Source organism: Manis javanica, chromosome 16 (genome assembly GCF_040802235.1).
Source record: "Manis javanica isolate MJ-LG chromosome 16, MJ_LKY, whole genome shotgun sequence".
NCBI lineage: Eukaryota > Metazoa > Chordata > Mammalia > Pholidota > Manidae > Manis > Manis javanica.
In genome coordinates, this window is record NC_133171.1 from 36,251,574 (window position 1) to 36,260,710 (window position 9,137).

Below are 9,137 nucleotides of genomic sequence, written 5' to 3' on the forward strand. Positions count from 1 at the left end.
TTTTAAAATATTCATTAAGCAAAAGAATATATACCTCATGATTATGAATAGACATATTCACAATTGCAAGGCCTGTGTTGGCAGAGAAGAAAAGTAGTTAATTTCAAATTATTCAGCTACTAGGGCATCTCTGGTTCACTCATGTTAGAAAGTAATTCATAAGTATTGGAATTTAACATCTCTTGTTATGTGTTTGATTTGACTATTATACTTTTAAATCTACAACCAGGGATGAGAAAAGTGTTGATAATCTCCTTTGTTCTCAGTGTCTGCCAAGTTCACAACATTTTGTAGCAGTAACACTTTAAATTGCAAGATAATTTTCCAGGGAAGTTTTAGGTTAAGTCTTTCTGTCACCTTCACTCACAACAGTTTCCCACTTTGGAAGGTCTATTATTTGTTGCACCTCTCTGTGAACCTGAACATGACCCATGTTCTCTAAAGACAAAGAGAATTCTATTAACTTATTAACTCTGATAATGAACTCCCGTAGCACTGGCACCAAGCCAATAAAATCTCTTTATCTTCTTCCATGTATTTTTTGTCTTTGTCCGATGTACACCAGGTGCTCATAACTAATAATCCTGTGAATGATATGCAGAAGGACAATAAACAATGTTATTGTATCTATTGGATTACATTTTTGTGAATAAAGACTTGTAGCTGCTGAGAAATTAAACTGCCTATGGGGCTTTAGTGCTTCACTATGACATGGTTCAGTCACCTTTAGATGATTTATTTCACAGCTTATTCAAAATGTGTTTCTAGTCCTTTCTTCCACCCAAGAGAAAAGGAGTCCATCCCTTAATAGCCATACTCTTTGGCTAAAGGAAGGGTTCAGGGTTTTCTCATTTGGTGGTCTTTTCTCCTGATCCAAAATCCACAGCCACACTTCAGTTAAGTTTCCAAGCATTCGACTATCAGTTAACGGATTACTGAGATTATATAATACCTATTATGAACAAGGGAGGTTGGGGAGAGAAACAAAGACCAAGAAGAAGAGAAGAAGAAGAAAATTTTGGCTCAGAGTTTAAATAATTTACAATCCAGGAATGGAAATGAAATGAATAAATATAGCCCAACCTAAAGGACTGCTAAAAATGGTAGACAGAGGACTAACTAACAGTTACCAAAGAGAAAGGGACTGGGGAGGGTGGGTGGAAGGGACGGATAAGGGGCATAAGAGGCATTATGATTAGCACACATAATGTGGGGGGGGTGGCATGGGGAAGGCAATATAACACAGAGAAGACAAGTAGTGACTCTATAGCATTTTACTACACTGATGGACAGTGACTGTAATGGGGTATGTGGGGGGGACTTGATAATGGGGGGAATCTAGTAACCACAGTGTTGCTCATGTGATTGTGTATTAAAGATACCAAAATTTAAAAATTAAATAAATAAAAATAAAATGGTAGAGCAAGGTGCCGGGTGGTACTTTTTATGTTTGAAAATATTAAGATAGTGATAATAGTGATGGTACAAATTCTTACATTTATCTGCCAAACCTTGGATCTTTCCAGGTCTAGTGAGAACTCTTGTCCAGATATGTAAGACATTTTGCAATGAAATCAGATAGGTAGCTGGACAGGCCAGCCATGCTGAGTGAGGGTTTTCATTGTTGTTATTAAGCCAAAGGAAATGTCTGCATGCTAAAAGTGACTTTGCTAATGAAAATGGAAAGACTGGTGACAACACATTACTTAAGAAGTGAGAGAGGAAGAAAATCAGTATTTATTGGAAGTAAATGAGCTTCAGACCACAAGTGGAATCTTTTCCTGTGTGGAGGATAAAGATGAATATAGATGTAGACAAAGAAATACGTTGGGCTAGAAGTAAGGGAAATATGGGCACTCACTCCAGATGGATTGTAAAGGCATTTAAAAGAGGGCTAAAATGAGAGCATGGGAGAGAAGACTTGAGGGAGAAAAAGGTCTGGGCAATCATCATCATGTGTTCACTAAAGAATTAGCTGGTTATCTATGAAATCATTGCGCAGGGGTAGAAAGCACCCCATTGGAGTGTAACCAGTCATTCCTGTATTTGATCTACTAGTAGGAGCCAGAGCAAGAGTAGAAGAAACACAGCTTGACATTATCCAAGACTGGGGTTTCCAGGACAGGCATGATGGGCAAGAAGAAGGGGAGCCTGGGCCAGTGGAAGGGCAGCAAGGGGGCTGTCCTCAGCCTGCTGCTGGGGAGTCCAGTGTGAATGCTGCTGCGCCTGATTTACCAGTATTTTCTCTCTGTCCTATGAGAAGAGGAGAAATGGACTGATACTATTTCTCCTGAGCATGAGCTCAAGTCAGAGCTCTAATGAATTACAGTATATAGACAAAACTGAGCAGATGTCTTATGGGACAAGAATAGCTAACACAGGGGCTCTAACACTGATAATAACATAATGCAGCATCCAAAAAAAAAAAAAAACTCCAGAGATACCAATTCCAAAATAAGAGCCCATTTCACAAAAAAAATTTAGGGATTTGAAAAATCATTCTTAATCAGGCATATTATAGTGCTGCTTGGACTTGAAAGAGCTGTAATACCATCTTGCTAATACCGTGGGAATTGGCCACTCAAAGTGTTGACTCAACATGATTACAAGATTCCTATGATATCAGAGAATGTTGCTTCAGAGCTGATCTTCTGCCAATGGTATCTACCCTGAGGGCTTCCAAAAACATTGTACTTGAAAATGGATTGTCAAGCCAGTCATATTACAGTAGAAAATCTTATGTGGAGAGTGTCACTAGAATAAATATGCACCAGAAAGTGCATCTGTTATCACCAATACAGAATATTATCTTTCTGAACTTGTATCCAGCTGAGAAAAGAACATTAAATGGTTCCTGATATTATTGAAAGCCCATCGAAAAATGTATTTATCAATGTATAAATCAAGAGTCAGCGCAGTGAACAAAGTGCCAGTGATCCTAGCACTTTTCTATTTTAAAGATAAATGAAAATTATGAGCAGCTTTCTGCCTTCCAATTTAGCTTGCAGGGATGTCACTGTTCTTTCATCTCTGGAAATAGTGTCATGGAAACATGTTCCACTTGGAACCACACTTACTTGATGCAGTCTTGATGACAACTGACCAGGTGAAACTCGGGGAAGTTAAAGTTTCTGTTCTTTCATTCCTTTATGGATAAAGCAGGTACATCACCTTCTGCACCACCTACTGCATGTGGATTTTTGAAGAATAAGATAAGATAATGGAAGGAAAGGGCTCTGATCCCTTACTCATATATCATATATGTAATCATATATGTATACATATAATATATATTATCAACACCCCAAAAAGAAGACAATAAATATAACTTCACAAATGAGTAGACCTAAATATAGAAATTTCCAGTAGAGGCCAAATGTTCTGCACATCATGTTGACCTCCCCAGGCAATTTAGTCTTTTTGTTTTTATAAAGGGGACTTTTGTTACAGTAATTGTTCTAAGACTGACAAAAACTCACATGGAAAAGACATGGAGTACATGTTTCCCATAATTAGCCTTAAAAGATGGATATCATATCAGAAATGTATAGATACATTAAGTTTATGAGTCTTATTAAAAAATTAGTCCAATTTTTTTTTTTACAACCATGCAAGTATTTTAGTAGAACCTTCATAATTAAATAGGTACCACAATCAATGGGTACTGATTGATTGAAATGAGAAAGTGAATGCTACTAGTTTTGGTTTCTAATCTCAGTTTTCTGTTCTGGCTAATAAAATGCTTGAAATTTGTATGTAAATTGATCAGCATCTATGAAAATAAAGTAAATTCAATGCCAAATAAATCAACAAGACAACAAGTATATTAAGGGTCTGCTTCCACCTCTGCTATTTTAGTATTTTCTATTATGAGTCTATTTTGTTGCTATTGGGTTTTTTTGTGGATCTTTCTTTTTAAGCTGGGCCCTCTTTCAATACTGAAGCTCCTAAATTAAACAAACAAGCCAATAAGAACTTTATTCTGGGCTTAGTATTAATAGAAAATAAATGGTTATATAGTACATTCACTTGGTATTAAAAAAGCTGTTGCTTCAATATAAAAATTGGACAGCTAAAAGGGTTAGCATTGGTCTTGGAGAAAATAATTCGGATCTTTGTATTCGTATAGCTTTAAATGTGAAGGTATTTTTAAAAGTAAGATAAAATCCAAGGCATAAAAATATAGCAAAAATGTAATAAACAAATCATAAGTTATTTAGTGGATATCAACAAGTGGTTCTAAAGTTTATTTGGAGAACAAAGGCGCGAGTAACTAACACAGTGAAGGAGAAGAACAAAGAGCACTGATACTCCAGACTTCAGAATTTATTATATAAATCAAAAGCGAGCAAGACAGCGTGCTTTTGGTGGAGGAAGAGACAAGTATATCCCTGTAATAAGATACACATAGAGTTAGCTGATCTTTGACAAAGGAACAAAGACAACTAACAGATAAAGGATTGCTTCTTAATTCTTCTTTAACAAATGATGCTGAAACAACTAGACATCCACATGCAAACAAATTAATCTAGACACAGACATTATATTTTTCACAAAACTTAATTTGAAATGATTTATAGGCCTAGCTGTAAAATGCAAAACTATAAAATCCTAGATTATAATATTATAACATAACCTCTAGGTGATCCTGAATTTGGCAATGAATTCTTAGATACACCAAAAGCATGATTCATGAATGAAAAATTTACAAGTTGGACTTCATTAAAACTTAAAATGTGTGCTGTGTGTAAGACACTTGTTAAGAGAATGAGAAGACCAGCCACTGACTGGGAGAAATATTTGCAAAGCCACATATGATAAAGGAATGAATGTTATCTGAAATATACAAAGAACTCTTAAAACTCAACAATAAGAAAAAAAGAAGAGCCAATTAAAAAATGAGCAAAAGATATGAACATACAACTCACCAAAGAAAATATACAGATGGCAAAGAAGTATATGAAAATACACTACACATCACATGACCAAAATGAAAATTAAGACAAGAGTGAGATACCGTTCTACAAATGTATCAGAATGCCTAAATTCAAAACACTGGCAACACCAAAAGCCAGCGAGGATTTGGAGCAACAGGAACTCTCACTCCTTGCTGGTGAGAATGTGAAGTGGTGCAGCCAACTTTGCAAGATAGTTGGGCAGTTTCTTACAAAGGTAAACAAACTCTTGCCATATGATCCACCACTCATGTTTCTTGGCATTTACCAAATGAATAGAATGAAAACTTAATTCTACACCACAACCTGCATAGGAATATTTATAGCAGTTTATAATTTCTAGAAAACAGAAGTGACTAAAATGTCCTTTGATCAGTAAATGGATAAACAAACTGTGGCTTATCAATACCATGAAATATTATTTAGCAATTGAAAAACATGAGCCATCTAGACACAAAAAGATATGGTGAAACTTTAAAATTTTATTACTAAGTGGAAGAAGCCAACCACATACTCTGTGATTCCAACTGTATGATATTCTGGAAAAGCAACATTATGGAGACAGTATAAAGACTGGTGGTTGCTTAGGTATTCACGGGGAGGGAAAGGAATGAAAGGCAGAAAGAAGCAAAGAGGATTTTCAAGGCAATGAAACTACCCCATAAGATGCTGTAATGATGGATACATGTCATTTATTTGCCAAAACCCACAGAATGTACAACACAAAGAGTGAATTCTAATGTAAACTGTGAAATTTGCTAAATAGCAATCCAGCAGTATTGGCTCATCAATTGTAACAAATGTAGTACATTAATGAAAACTGTTACTAATAGGAGAAACTATGTACAGGGAAGAGAGGAGAGGAGGGTGTGGGGACTCTTATTTTCTACTCAATTGTTCTGCAAGTCTAAACTGCTCTAAAAAAAGTAAAGTCTACTGATAAAAAAATCTAATGAAAAAATAAATAGCCAAGAAGAACATTTAAAATATTTCACCTAAAACTTCTTACTATTACATCTGTAGACTGAAATTCATTCAAATTTGCCTCATAAATATTAAGAATGAGATGGTTACAAATGGACCCTAGATAGTATCAAAAGTAGAAATAACTTGAATGTTGTTCAAACTACTTTTCGTCTTCTAGTAGTTCCTAAGGTGTCTTTTATATTCAGTTCATGACATAGACATGACCATAGTTAAAATGAATTATAATTGTATACTACACTTTTTAGCACATTGGAAACAAAATACTCTGAACATCAAAAATGAGTGAAATCAGTTTAAGAGGTAAGAGATAACCTGACAACATTTTTGATAGTTTGGACATTTAAACTATAACATAATGGGTTACTCCAGAGTATGAAATATCTCTAATTTATTGGGGGTAATTATTAACTCCTTTTTTCCTTAACATGTAACACAAATTTTGGTATAATTATATTTCTACACATTAGGCATAAAATAAATTCTTACTTATTTCTGACAATTTTTATAAGTACATTCTACCTCGTGTTAAGTTCATGGTAAGAAAATCTATAAATATCAAATTATAGTGGTAGTTTGTCTAATAGTACCAAAAATCAGTTTCCATTTTAGGAGATCCTTTGGTATAATCCACAACCATGGATAGTGGGTTCTGGGGATCTATGAGGAATCTGTGAATATGGCATTTGTGGCCAAATTTTTACATGTCAGATTTTTTTTACGGAAAGACAATTCATACTATCATTTAGTAATGAAGAGGCCTACATATTGCCCAAAAATGTAATAAACACATTATCCTGCCAGAGTAAATACCACTAGCTGAATATCATTCTAAGCATTTTTTATGAATTTACTCAACACACATGTACTGACCACCTGTTTTATGATCCCTTACTAGTCCTACCAATAAACATGAAAATATTCATTTCTTGCCTTGAAAGGGGGAGCAGCCTAGTCAGGGTATGTCAAGTCAATGAACTTATATAGCAAAATAATTGTTAAATTTGAGGCTCATACAAAACACTTCAACTCTGCCAAATGAAATTGCATTTATGCATAAATTCTAAGAACAATTTTAGTCTTTAAAGCTTTTAATCACCCCAGTAGCTGTGGGATGAAAGGCTTGTGCTAGATGGATTAGGCCTGGGAGGCCTTCCAGGCACAGGAATTAGTAATGTAGAAACAGAGGACTCAACAGGCGAACAAAATCTACAAGGCATTCTTGTTATTGGAGCGCCCAGTTAGAGGCAAAAAAATGGAAGAAGGTGAAACTGGATTTGTCAGCAGGCCACAGATCCCAGAAAGCTTCTCATGCAGGAAGAAATTAAAATCTTTAATTTCAGCCTGGATGAGAATTCCCAAAGGCCATGCAAAATTACAAGTCTGTTAAGATGTTTATCCCTTTAGTCTTGATGTGACAGGACTGGAATTAGGGTCTCTGGAGAATGATAACTGGTCCCACCAGGCTGTACACTCTCATAGGGCCTATAAACATGATATTCTAAGTGTTTTCTGATGTGTAAAAAGATTTGAAACTGCTGAATATGAAGGAGACCCACTGAAAAATCATGTTGGGCTGAAAGTGACAGGATTTTTCTATTTTTCTCTCTTTTGAAGTATATTCCATATCATTGATTAATGATTGCATTTTTATGTATTTCTTATTTTATTAAAATAAATGGAAATATAATAGCTATTCTTTTGGGGGGATTTCCTTTTTTTCTGTTATCCTAAAATTTTATTTATTACAATGTGAACATGAAAACACAAAAGAGATTTTAAAATAAAAATATTATGCATAATTTCACTTCTTAAGCAATGGGTGTTTCCTGGCATTTTAGTTATTTTCGTATGTTATGTTTTCAGTATGGTTTTGATGTCACTGTATATTGGAGTTTTTTAAACACTTAGCTTTTTATTTCGATATAATTTTAGATTTATATACAGTTGTAAGAAAAGAAGGAGAGCTCTTTTGTGCATTTTATATTTCCTCCAGTGGTAACATACTGCAAAAACTATAGTATAATATCAAATCAAGGTATTAACATTAATACAGTTCACCAATATTATTCAGATTTCTTCAGTTTCACTTGCACTTATATGTGGTGTTTAGTTCTATCCAATTTTATCACTTGTGTAGGTCCAAGTATCCATTGCCACAGTCAAGGTACTGACACCATAGGATTTCTTGGGTGGTCCTTTTATAACCACACTCATTTCCCTTCCATTCATCTAACCTCCCCTCTGCTCCACAGCAATCCCCCTCTGAACTTTAAGAGCCACAAATCTGTCCTCTATTTCCCAAATTTCCTCATTTAAAAAAAGTTATCAAGTAAGAATTACACAAAATGTACCCATTGGGGATTGGCTTTATCACTCAGCATAATTGCCTGGAGATTCATCGAAGGTTTTGCATGTATCACGTTTGTTCTTTCCTACTCTTGAGTAGTATTCCATGGTAGTGATACACCACTGTTTGTTTAACCTTCATCAGTTGAAGAATATCTAGGCTGGTTACAGTTTTTTGCAACTACAATTAGACTATTATGAATTTCTGTGTACAGGTGATTGTGTGAGTATAAATTTTCATTTCTCTGGAATAAATGTCCAAGAGTATAATTGCTGGGTTAATTTATATCCTTACCAGCAATGTATGAATGGTCCAGCTTCTCTACAACCTCAGCAGTATTTGGTGTTGTCACTGTTTTAAGTATAGCCATTCTGATAGGAGCTTACTGATACCTTGTTTTTTTTATTGTGAGAAATTAAGGGTGAGGTTTGAAGCTGGAATGCACCTCAGTTGGGCAAGTCACTTCATGTACTGGACCCTGTTTCCCCACCTTTTACACTAGAAAACTATAGAACATTTCATGAATTTGCATGTTCTCCTTGTACAAGGGCCATGCTAATCTTCTCTGTGTTGTGCCAGTTTTCGTGTGTGTACTGTCAAAGCAAGAACTCTTATTGTGGCTTAAATTTGCATTTCCTTAAAGGCTAATGATGAATAGATTTTCACTTCTTAATATGCCATCTTTATATCCTCTTGGTTGAAGTGTCTGTTCATGTCTTTTGCCTATTTTAGAATTGGATTATTTTTTCACTATTGAGTCTTGGCAATTCATTACATAATCCAAATAGCAGTCCTTTGTCAGATATGTAGTTTGCAAATATTTTCTTCTAGTTTGTAGCTTGTCTTTT

General features: G+C 34.9%; 1 non-coding gene across 1 annotated transcript; it reads right to left on the reverse strand.

The window, feature by feature from the left end:
• Positions 1 to 8,791: 8,791 nt before the first annotated feature.
• LOC118972867 (U6 spliceosomal RNA) lies at positions 8,792 to 8,898 on the reverse strand. The gene has a single exon (XR_005062001.2). It is a non-coding gene; the product is annotated as a U6 spliceosomal RNA (small nuclear RNA).
• Between the last annotated feature and the right edge of the window lie 239 nt (positions 8,899 to 9,137).